We start from the raw sequence: 12,782 nt of genomic DNA on the forward strand, positions 1-12,782 counted from the left end.
GGTTGTTGGGGGCTGGGGGGGGGGGGGGGTTTACACATTTTACAGATTTTTCTATGACAGCTCTCTATGATAGGAATTCTGTTAACTTTGGAGGGATTTCCTCTTATTTACTGTTGCGTCTCCAGGACAGGAAGTGAACAGAAATATTCCTAGTGGAACAAATGCAGTCAACAATTATGTGATAGGGGTTTTTAACCCTTCCCCACTCTATCCAAACTAAACAAAAACTTTGGATTTAAATACGTTCGTAGCTCATAATGCATAAAAAATGGGAATCTGTTATAATTACTGTAGATACTGTTTTTAGCTTGTGGAACCCAGCAGTGTTTGGTCACGACTATGAGAAATGGAGATCAAATTTTGGATTTAGGAGCTGCGCAGTTGTTGGTGAATCCTCCATCAGAGAACAATTTGATACATCTTCTTTGGAGGAGATAGGTATACTGCAGTAGCTCACGGTATACGGTGTCCTCCCATTACCCTAAGGAGAACTATGGGGAAAAGCCTCAACCCCATAGTTCTCCTTTAAGGGGGGGAAAAAAATCGTTTTTTTCATTGAGATACTGTTTTTACTTTTTACATTTGGCCTGCCAAGTAATTAAAATGTCCAACTCCAAAGAAGAAAACTAATGTGCATAACATTTTATTACCTAAGATAATTTTGCAACATGGCTTCTCCTCAAATGTCTGTGAAGGTTCTCATTCATCCAGGTAATAGTATACCTGCAAAAAATAAGTCAAGGCAACTGGACTTGCTGTGTACAGCAAGTCCAGTTGCCTTGACTTATTTTTTACAGACATCTCCCAAATGAACTTAGCATTAAGTTATTCTGAAAAAAGACCAACTAATAGGAAATATTTTACTTTTATTACTAATCTGTTTTTGGCCTTTTTATAAGGCCTAAAGTTTGTTTATTCTAACAATTGGAAAATCTGCATTTCAATAGTCAAAATAAGCACATAAGCAAATCTTCTGGCTGTACCTATTTAGGAAATGTTGAATATTAGATCAAACTTTTTAAAGATTTTAAGCTGAAGGATTCATATTTTCTATATATATGATCCAAATATTTAAAATGACAAAATTGTAAAATGGGTTTAAATAGCTCAGTGTTTTGCTATAAAATAATTTGCATATAAATGAGCAAAGTGATATTTCCTGAATTTTCTTCTTTTTTTTTTTGTTGATCTCAAATAAACTACAAATTATTGTTGAACAACAAACAAAATTATTTTTGCCAGTATGCAGAAATTGAAAGACAAAATGTGTTAACATTTGAGCATTTGAGTGAGCACTTGTTGCACTTGTTGTTTGTGTTAATAATTTTTCTGGTTATATGCAAGCAGCTGATCCCACAACATTTATTTTACATGCATTATTTATATATTTTAATTTTTACTGACTTGCATTTTTTTTGTCTCTTTTTAAATTTCAAAATATAGTTTTTCTGATCTCTTATTGATATCAAGTTGAAGACTGAAGCAATTTCTTGATTCTTTTTGTCTTTGATAGGCTTCCCCTATGTAAAACGATACTGTGGATTAGACGTCCGACTGAAATATCACTATTTCATTGTTGTTTTAGATTAGGCATAAAACATTTGTCATTAGGATCTCAAGAGCTAATATCCTGCCAAAACATGCAAACCTTTGACATTTTTCCGTCAAAAATCCTTAAACGTCTGCTAGAGTATCAAAGCTTTTATTTCAACATCACCAGGGAAGGTCAATAGCTCCTGACAGATGCATATTAGACTTGACTTAATTATGACTGAGTGGCACAATGTGTTCTACAACATCTGGAGCCTAGTCACAGACTACGTAAGTAAACTCTGAGCCGCGTGTCCAAGCTGCCATGTGTATCAAGGAGACAATTACAAAGGGAAATACAGCCTGGCAGCAGAGAGGGAGTATTTTCTCAAGTAATATTCCATACACCTTCTCTAATTTTACCATAGCTAAATTATGTCAAATCCCCACACGTGGCAGCAGCAAAAGGTTGCAAAGGTCTTGGTGACTATTTTTCCATCTGGGAGTGACTTGGTTATTTAAATGTAACACGTCAAAAGGCAGCCTTATTTAACGTACTGAAACTTATATTCGGTTACATGAAGCTAAAAATCCACAGCAATTATAGGCAAAAAAAGTTTTACAGCTCTAAAGTAGTTATAGCGTACGTATGAAAATCAGTGGAAAATGTAAGGTGATAGCCCACTGTTATGGTATCATTTGGCATGTAATGAGGTTAAGGCGATTGGCCTGGCAATAATTCTTTATATAGATCGTTACATAAACATATGAACTCTCATTTTATCCAAGCATGCATTGGGAAGGCAACCCTAAATCTACCTTTTGTTAGGGGAAGAATAGAGATATACTGAATATATGTAATCCAACCGATTGAGTTTACTGCAAGTTTGGTCAGCCAGGAATCATGTACTAAATGCTACACATGCAGTTGTCACCCAGTCTCTCTCAAATTCGATGTATCGTGCAATTATCTTATTCCTTTTCTTCCAGCTCCTCTTCTCTCATCTCCTTACCTTTCCCATTTTTTTAAATTTTCCACTCCTTTCTTTCCTCATCTTCCCTCCACTCCACTCCACTCCTTTCTCCTGTTTCTCCCTCTTTGTTGCACGCCTCTTTCCTGCCTCATCTTTCTTCTTACTTGCCTGTCCTTAATTTCCCTGCACTTTCTTCCCCTCTCTTCCCTTCTCCCCCACCCTCCTCTACCCTCTGACAAATTGGACAGTGAATCAACAATATGATAAAGTCATCTTCCTGGTTTAACATTGTAGCAGAAGTATGTGATTCATGGGAATGCCTGAACAGAATAAAAAAACCTGTTCACACTTGGGCATTTCAATGGTTTATTTTTCAGCGGGTTCCGATAAAGCTGTTAAACCTGTAAAGACAGGAATATAGAAGCTACCATTTCTGACTTGTTTTCAAAGTTGTTGACTGGAGCCATCACCGTGATTCTGGCCTTAATTACTTTAAATTATAATAATGCAGAATAGGAGTTAAAGAGAAGAAAATGGCACAAAGTGCACAAGCCTAGTGTACAGTATCAGATGTTATTTAAGTTAGCTTTATTTGGTCTGGTCAACAGCCTGACTTAAATTGGTCCTGAACTCAGACCTGAGTCTGAGTCTGAGTTCAGGACCAATTTAAAGACAAGAAAATGGCACAAAGTGTACAAGCCTAGTGTACAGTTTCAGATGTTATTTAAGTTAGCTTTATTTGGTCTGGTCAACAGCCTGACTTAAATTGGTCCTGAACTCAGACCTGAGTCTGAGTCTGAGTCTGAGTTCAGGACCAATTTAAGTCAGGCTGTTGATCAGACCAAATAAAGCTAACTTAAATAACATCTGAAACTGTACACTAGGCTTGTGCACTTTGTGCCATTTTCTTCTCTTTAACTCCTATTCTGCATTATTATAATTTAAAGTAATTAAGGCCGGAATTAAGACCTGAGTTCAGGACCAATTTAAGTCAGGCTGTTGATACTAAGATGCCGCAGCTGAAGCGAATCCCGACAATTATGTCTGGATCCGCCCAGCTGCGTGACTGACAGCTTGCTCTGCCTATCTAGAGGCAGAGCCAGCTGTACCCACCCCCTCCCCCGTCTGTTCCGCCAGTCAGCGCTGGCGGATCGGAGCAGGGAGGGGGGAATCCAGCCCCTACCCTGTCAGGGCAGAGAGCCGTGACAGGATCGAGAGGTGAGCGGACACCGGTATGTGTTCGCTCACCTCCCGATCTACTGAGCCGACCTGTGACAGTCTCATTGTCACAGGTCGGCTAGAACTATGAGGTGAGTGAAAAGCACTCACCTCATAGTTCTCCTTTAAGTCGAAGCATCGGCTAATCCTTCAGCTCACTTCGGCCGCCGGACCCCTTCGGTTCAGACAAACTGAAAGACTGCTGTACTGGCTTTTCACAATAGCCCATACAGCACCCGAAAGCATGCAAATGGCTCAGCTGAGCCGAACGCATATGCTTCTGCTCGACCGAGCGGAAATCACACGCAAAGCGGGGAGAGCAGTCTGCCGAAGCAGACCATTCTCCCCGCAAATGTAAACAACTGGGCAGAGCCAGCCATAATGTCACAGCAGTTGTTGTCATTTAATGACAGCCCAGTGTCCTCAGGGTGTTTGAGGACACTGGGCTGTCATTAAACGCTTGAAGACCAGGTGTTTAGACCCCCTTCCTGGCCAGGCCTTTTTTCAGTATTCAGTGCTGCGGTACTTTGACTGACATTTATTCTGTCATGCAACGCTGTACTGAAATGAATTTTATACCATTTTTTGGGGACAGATAGAGTTTTCTTTTGGTGGTATGTAATCACAACTGGGGGGTTTTATTTTGTACTATATTCAGGAGAAATTACTGAAAATGTTGAATTTTTTTTAACATTATGTTATAAAACAACTAATATTACTCACTTTTTTGGTAAAATATAAAAGACGGGGTCACGTCCGGTAAATAGACACCAAACATGTCAAGCTTAAAAATTGGCGCACTCGCGAAATCGCAAAAAACTAGCATACCCAAAATTGGCCATAGGCGACGCTTAAAAAGCTTTTACCGCTCATCAGTTTAGTGTTATCAGTGATTAATAGCCCTAAAATGATTGCTCTCACTGCGAAGTTCGTGACGATATGTGCGGCGTAATGGGCGCAATCGTCGTTTTCGCAGTTATGCGCACCTGACGCATGTTTACATACCTGTATGTAGGGGTGGGGACTTTAAAAAAACGTTTTCTTTTTAATTCTTTCTTATGTGTAACTTAACATTTTTTGGGGGGGAAACTTTACATTTTTTTGATAGCAAAAGAAGTGACAGGTCCTCTTTATGGAGACATCAGGGGTCAAATGTCTCTAATGTCACTTTGCTCCAACGAACGAAACGAATAAGAAACGAATAAGAACCGAAAACGAAACGAACGCTCGAACTACCGCTACCGAATTTCGGAAATGGAAATTCGGATTCGTTTGCATTCGTTATGTCTGTAATTCGGAATTCGGATACATCCGAATGTCCGAATTTCCGAAAATTCATCCGAATTTAGATTCGGAACGAAACGAATCGCACATGTCTAATATACACCACTTCCGCATTCTGAATGCGGAGAGGGGATCGGAGGGAGATCCCCTCTCAGAGAGCCACTATGCTGGTCCCGGGCTCGCACCGGGCACAGCGGAGCCCGGGATCAGCATGACAGTGGGAGGGGTGGGGAGCCGCGGAGGGGGACGCACATACCGGGACCCCATACAAGCGATCCGGCGGATCGCTTGTATGTTAACAGGCATCGCTGCCGGGCCGGTTTTTAAATTATATGAATTTCCCGCTCGAGCGCGCCGCGCACGAGTGGGCGGGACTAACAGGACGTGTATACACTACCAGTTACATCCAAGAAGCTCTCGGCTGGCCGTGTATACACAACGGCCGGGAGGTAGTTAAATGACAACAACTGGGCAAAGCCAGCCAGGACAACGGCTATTCACTCACTGCAATTCGCCCCTATGAGAATGGCTATGAGTCGAACGGCTTCTTCACTTGAGCTGAGCCGAACATGCTGAGCATGTTCAGCTGACGGAAGCCAGCCGATGTACGGCTGATTTCAGCCGATGTATGGCTGATTTTAGCCGATGTACAGCTGAAATCAGCCATACAGGGCATTCGGCTTTCTTCACTTCAGCTCAGTTATTCACTCAGCTGCCTTTGCAGCTGAGTGAATAACCCCCTAAGTTCCAAATGATGCACTATGCTGGGGCACTCTGGGCATTTACTTGTTTCTCCATTTACAGTGCACCCTCTTCTTCAAAATTCAGCCTTGAAAAACAAACTACTCATTTTTGTTTTGGATTATATTAAAAGATAATTAAACCCAAGTACAAAAACGTAATATATTGCAGTTTACGAGTCCTTACATATAGTGGCTGAATTCGCTTTTTTTCAGTACATTTTCTGCACATTACATTTTGTGCAAGCACAGGAAAATACTTATTGATTCTGCCAGGAATCATGTGAGCTAATAACCTCCTGTACTTTTTGCCTCTGATGACTCTAATCAGTTACATTGTTACCAGCTATCTCTCAGAACTACAGAACACCTGCCACTATGTTATGGGGAAGAGTTGATGGGGGCATATTGTGTGTTCTGTGATTGGAAGAGGCAGACCCTGTAAAGTATCCTCAGTCCTCCATTTACAAAATACTTTGCATAGCAAAAAATGCTTTGAGTTCTGTGAAAGGGCAAGCAAGGAGGAAATGGAGGGTGAGCTGCGCTGATCGTTCATAGTCCCATGTGCTAATCCTAACCCCCCAAAGCATAGGAAGATCAGCACTGTGCAGGGGCTATCCAGCATCACCAGAGGTAAGATTTCTACACTACAGCCTGGTATACAGGGTTAGAATTTTGTTCAGAAAAAATAATTTTTGGAATGTTTGTTTGATTTTCTAATAGTTGATGGGGTCAAATTGAGTGAGCTTGGAGTGCTGGCTACTTTATAACACACAAAGGGTCCATGGGGAACAAAAGTAGCCACCCTTCAGAATGAAGGAGAGTGTCAGCACCAATTCAGAGATGATTTGAGGATCTACAGCTGAGTGATACACAAATAAGATACATTATAGTTAAGGTTCTTGAATGTATTTATGATTTAACTCCTGAGTTTAGTGTCACTTTAAGGAGCAGCCAGCAGCGCATGGGACAAACTTAATTTGCAGTAAGTTATGTATCTGGTGCTGCATACCCCACATTTCTTATATAACAGCAGTGCGAAGAACCAGTGTTAGTTTTCAAATCAATCCATGTGTCCCTGTGGAGCCTCCTGGGATTCTAGGCCTTGACTTCTTTAAGCCCTGCCCCCATAATTCAACTGTCAAGAACATAAGAGTAGACACAGGGATCAACTTGTAGTAGACTAGAACAGGTGTGTTGCTTGCAGTTCAACACTATTGCTATTTTAGAGATGTTTTAGGCCAGACCATGTTTATTTTAAGGACTCAATGTGGTTAAATGGCTGCTTATATAATCCATGGTCATTATTACTTGCTACATATATTATTACCAAAAATAGGCAAAAAAGTAGAAATAGGAATATGAATATTTCTTTCTTGTAGGACTGAAGAATTAGCTTGTATATAACTGCCCCACTATAATGATATAACCCTTTTTTTTTTTTTACGAGTGTGCAATTTTCAGGTTAAGATTAATAATGCGAGACTGTAGAAGATTGATGGCAAGAGTTCTTTAAATCAGCCTAAAGATCTGAGCACCTAAATGAGGACAGGTGTCAGAAAGCATTTCACAAATAAACAGAACATGCTTAACTATACGGTTTAAACACACACAAAGTCCAAATTAGTCTTGTAACAACATGGCAATTGCTTACATAGCCTTCAGCAAAATTACGGACCTGACAGAGGAATCAAAGAGCTCCCAAAAGACCAAAAGCTTACCGTGTAATTTAATCTGCCATAACAAATGAAATATAAGAGACTGCTTATTGGTCTGCTCTGTTAAAGGAGGGTGCATTTTTTGGGATCTAAATGATACAAAATGCAAGAAGTAACACTTGAGACAAGTGAAACCTGTTTTATGATTCACAAGAAGTCCGGTGGAAGAATGGATGCTAAGACAGAGCTGTTCAACACATGGAAAGGTCCCAGGGGCATCTTTAAAAATAAACATATGTTTCCCTAATGACATCATATTCCCATTATCTGTAGCACGCAGTAGTTTTCTGTATTTTTAAATAAGGCAGCAAGGACAGAGTATGAAATATGTAATTTTCATTTCTGTGTTACTGGCAAATGTCTGCAGTTTTTAGCACATCAGACAGGAAATGGTTGACAACGTAAAAAGAAAAGATATTGCATCTGCAGAGAAAAAAACCCATTTAGGATGAGGCTCATTAGATGGTATCTTTTTCCATACTAGTTAAAATATTTAGGCTTACTTTATGAAAGTGTCTGGATAAAGAACCATGTGGAAAAAAGGCCAGCGCTCCATGCAAGATATAGCTCTTTCACTGCAAACAGCAATCACCAATGCAGGTTTTGAGGGCATTCAGGTCCCCTTACATCCACCAAACATGTTATAGCGTTGCACGTAGAAAAACACCTATCTCTGTAAAAAGATGAGCACGATTTGTCCCCATAGATGCAATAGGAAACACGCAACACAATTATTTTGTGCCTTTTTCACAAAAATCGTGCAGTGAAAACACGCCCAAATACGAGCAAAATTGTGCAAAATTGCCTAATTGTGAACGTAGCTGAAAAAGGGCTAGAATATACTAATAAAATGTGGCTTTTATAAATGTCATTAAAATTTCCCACTAAGTTTGGGTTTACCAAATTTCCTACAGTATTTGCTAAACTCTTGGCAAATTGATTTACAGTAAGTACTCTCCAGCTCTATTTACATGTGTTTTAGGCCGGTGCAGCAATAGTTCATATTTGTGGCCACAGGATTGGCTGCTGCCTTTAAAGGGAGAAATGTGTTGATTGGTGGAGCTGAGATATTTCCTGATTGGCGGAGTAAAGAATTGAATTTAATTGGCCGGTGCTATAGGCTTGTGCCTAAACGTAACTGTGATTGGCTGCACGAATGGCCTCATGTGCCCCTATGATTGGCTAACATGACGGTTTTAAGGCACTGGGTAAGCTGAGATGGACAGGCTGATGAACGGGGCATGGCCCCCGGGAACGTGTTAGCCTGCTGGGGCTGTGAGTTCAGCGTGTCACTGCCGGATCAACATTTTTCCAGCAGCCTGCACTTTGTATGGAGTTATACAAAGCTGTAACTTCTTGATACAGATGGTGCTCGCACTCTGCCATTTGTGAGTTTTTTTTTATCCCTTTCACATGTAACATGTGAAAGGGATAAACATGTGTCACATTTAACGATAATATACAGCAGAAGGTGCTCTTTGGTGTTTTTTTTTCCAGATGAATAGCTAGTCTCCCTAACTGTTGAGGTGCAACCTCCCTGTAAGAAGAGTATCCCTGCTGTGTTCCTTGCCAAGAATTTGGGGCGCTGATGGACTGACTATTTGGCTGGTGCCTTGGCGAATTGAACCTGGGCAGATTGGCTCATCCCAAATAAGCAAATGTGATTGCAGGAAACAGATTGACCCCAAGCAATGTCTTTCCTTTTTCTCAGATGGAAGCCTGCTGTACAGAACATTACAAGAGGCTTAAATCAAATTTAACTACAAAATCCTTGTGCTCCACAAGTATCCCATAGTTCTCAAAACAACGATCAGCACATCCTCGTACAGAGAGCTGTTAAAACTTCATTTTATTGTTGAATCATTATAAACAGCTTGTAGCATCCACAATGCTACACAATTAGCCCATGCTAGGTCCTGGTCATTTGTAATGATAGAAACCAACATCATATTTAAATATGTATAAGTAGAGAAAATGCCTAAAATGCTCAATATACTGTATACATATGCCATACATTTAAACACACCCTCAGTGTAGTACAATAGTACCTACACCTATATAATTGTTACATATTAGTAGACAAGTGCAGCCGCAAAAAAAATTGTTTCGTTAAGTTTCAGATTTCGTTTATTTCGTATTTCCGAAATCGCGTCCTGTATGTGTTTCGTTTTGGGTTTCGGATTCGGATTCGGAATTCGGACGAATTTCCCAAATTTGGGGTGTTTGCGTGAATGGACGAATGTTCGTACGCACGTACGTAGCAGAATTGGCACAGTTGACATTTCTGGTTGCTGTGCTCTAGTCTTCACTATTAAAAGGGACATTAAAATCCTTTTCTTAATTTTTTCATCCGTTTAAACGTTGACGGTGCATGCACAGGAACATGAAGTAATGTTTTGTTTTTATCTTCACATGCTATGAAATCCTCTTTTTGAAGTCATTATCGTAAATTTCTAATTTCGTTTCTTTTAGGACGAAATTCGTACTGAATCCGAAATTCTGAATCTGAAATTTCGGATTTGGATGCTTTCGGATGAAATTATCCACACATTTCCAACATTTGTCCGAATTTCCATTCGGAACGAAACTAATCGGAACGAAACTAATCGCACATGTCTACATATTAGTGAAGGAATTAATGTTCCGTTTAAACTTAAGCGGACCTTTACCCCTTTAACTTAAAATAACATCAGCATGCAGCTCTGCGTGCTGATATGAAATCACCTTACATTCATGAGATAAACAAATATATTTTTATTTTGCTTACATTTATTGTTTTTCCACTTCCTCCGTCTTTTTGAGCACGAGTTATGTAATGTGCCCAAGCGTTGCATCCTGGGAAGATTACATCAGAAGTGCATTTCTGGGAAATCTCATCTGTAATCTCACAAGATCTCAGGGAAAGGCATTTTCCTCCCTTGAGATGATGTGCACGGTCACATGTCCTAGTCACATGTGCCAGAGTCCAGGAAGTAAAGGGAGATATAATAATCTGCCCTTAGTAAAAATGGCGACTGTAAGAAGAATGAGGAGGAAAAGGTATGCAAATAATAAAAAGCTGCAATTATCTAGAAGTATGTGTTTGTAGATTGCCTTACTAAACATTTCTAAAGGTGTGTTGTCATTTCAAAGATATCGGTAAAGTTCTTCTTTAACACCAACTGGCTGTCATGCACCTAAATTATGTAGCCAGAGGGCTTCTCTGGGGAGGAGTATCCTTTTAATTCTCCCTCTTCTAATGCTAATGTTAGCTAAAATGTTAACTAAAGTTGTCCTACCAACTGCCTGATCTGTTAAATATTTATTTATTAAATTTTCAAATTTCACATGTCATACAAATACACATAACTAACATAATTCATTCCCTCACGCTTAACATAACACATATGTCAAGAAAAATCTCAAATATTTTATATAGTTCCCTCTACATTCGTAATTCCATAAAACAAATAAGTGTCACATAACACAAAAAAGAACAAAACAAAAAAAACCCCAATACCTTTCTTTCTCCCCCCTCCCCCCCCCAAAACAGACATTCCCACACATCCACAGGGGTATTATAAGTATATTTAAACGATGAAAGAAGGTTCGGGGGATCCTCGCTGGCACCGTATGGAAGATGTAGAGGAATCTTGGGAGGACGTCCATTTTAAATATGGACATCCTCCCAAGCCAGGAATGTTGTTTCCCCCTCCAATAAACATTTATATCTGCATTCCTTTTATGTTGGCTCTCCAGTTGCTGTATATCTTCCAGAAGCAGTTTAATTTCATGTTCTTTTCTCTTTTTTAAGCATGTTCCGTGGGATATAAATATTCCTCGTATTACCCCTTTCAGGGTTTCCCATTTTATTGGTCGTGCCGTGGTGTCATTTTTATGGTCTATTAGAAAATTTGCAATGCCTTGTCTGATAGCCTCTTTTATAGAGTCATTTTGTATTAAATTTTCATTCAATCTCCATGTCGCATTGAGCTTCATGGTATTCGGCGGTGTAATTGTAAAAAATATGGGTGCATGGTCTGACCATATTTGAACTCCTATATCTGCTTTTATCTGCCAACTAATTAAACAATGAGACCCAAAAAAATAGTCTATACGGCTATATGACAAATGTGATGGTGAGTAACATGTATAATTTCTAGCTCTAGTATGCAGTATACGCCATATATCCACCAGCTGTAAATCCTGTAGACATTGTTTTAATTTATTGAGCTGGGTATGTGGTATATGGACTGTACCTTTAGATGTATCTACTTTAGGGTCCATTGTCAGATTAAGGTCCCCCCTACAACCAGGATTCCTTCGATAAAGTTCCTCAAAAGATTGAGTATCCTTACTAGTACCCTCGTCTGGCCTTTGTTTGGTAGATAGATGTTAACAAGTGTATATTGTTTATTAAATATTTTACATTTAACAAAAAGGAAACGCCCTTCATCGTCCCCCTGTTCCTGAGTATCTACTACTGGTAATGAGGCATGGAAACCTATGGCCACACCTCGAGATTTACTCTGGGTGTAGTTACTCATATGCCATTTAGGATAATATCCAGTAGAGATCTTCGGAATTGAGGAACTTTTGAAATGTGTTTCTTGAAAAAAAAGAACTCCTACTCGTTGAGTGTGCATATCATATAGTACTTGGGAGCGTTTTTGTGGAATATTAACTCCCCTAACATTTAGGGATCCAAATTTAATACTATTCATCAGGTCTATGTTGCCCCATAATTATTCCTCTATTTTCCCTTTGACCTCTCTTCCTTCTTGGCATTTGTCGATTATGTTCTACACCCTTCATTCTATCCCAGCCAAACCTCATCCTTGACATAAAAAACAAACACAACATAAAAAACACTAAAAACAGCAACAACCACCACAAATCAATCATCCTTGATAGAATCTGGCCTCCGTAAATTACAGAGCCTTTGCCAGTTGTACCGGCTTCTATCCTAGGGAGGTAGCTCTAGCAAGGGTAGGTCCCATGCCGTTTTTCCTTTTCCAATTCTTTCCCCAGCTTTCCTCTTATTCTTATTATCTTATTTTATTAATTTATACCTTTTTATATTATGTTTTGGGTGTCACATATTCCTTGGTTCCCGTTCCTTCCTCTCCCCTCCTTCTTAAACTGAACTACCACTACTTTTCCAACTGGTGTAGATTAGAATCACCCCTCCATAGAGGTTTATACCTCGCCCCCCTTTCCTCCCTCTCTCTGATTCACTCCGATTCCGCCCTAATCGGCGCCCGTCCGGTCAGGAGCGGCATGGAGGATTGGTTCGGAACGGGACAGAGAGAGAAAAGAAAAAAGGGGAAAAAAAAAAA

The sequence above is a fragment of the Nanorana parkeri genome, unplaced genomic scaffold, assembly GCF_000935625.1.
Source record: "Nanorana parkeri isolate BGI_ZX_2015 unplaced genomic scaffold, ASM93562v1 scaffold150, whole genome shotgun sequence".
NCBI classification, from domain to species: domain Eukaryota; kingdom Metazoa; phylum Chordata; class Amphibia; order Anura; family Dicroglossidae; genus Nanorana; species Nanorana parkeri.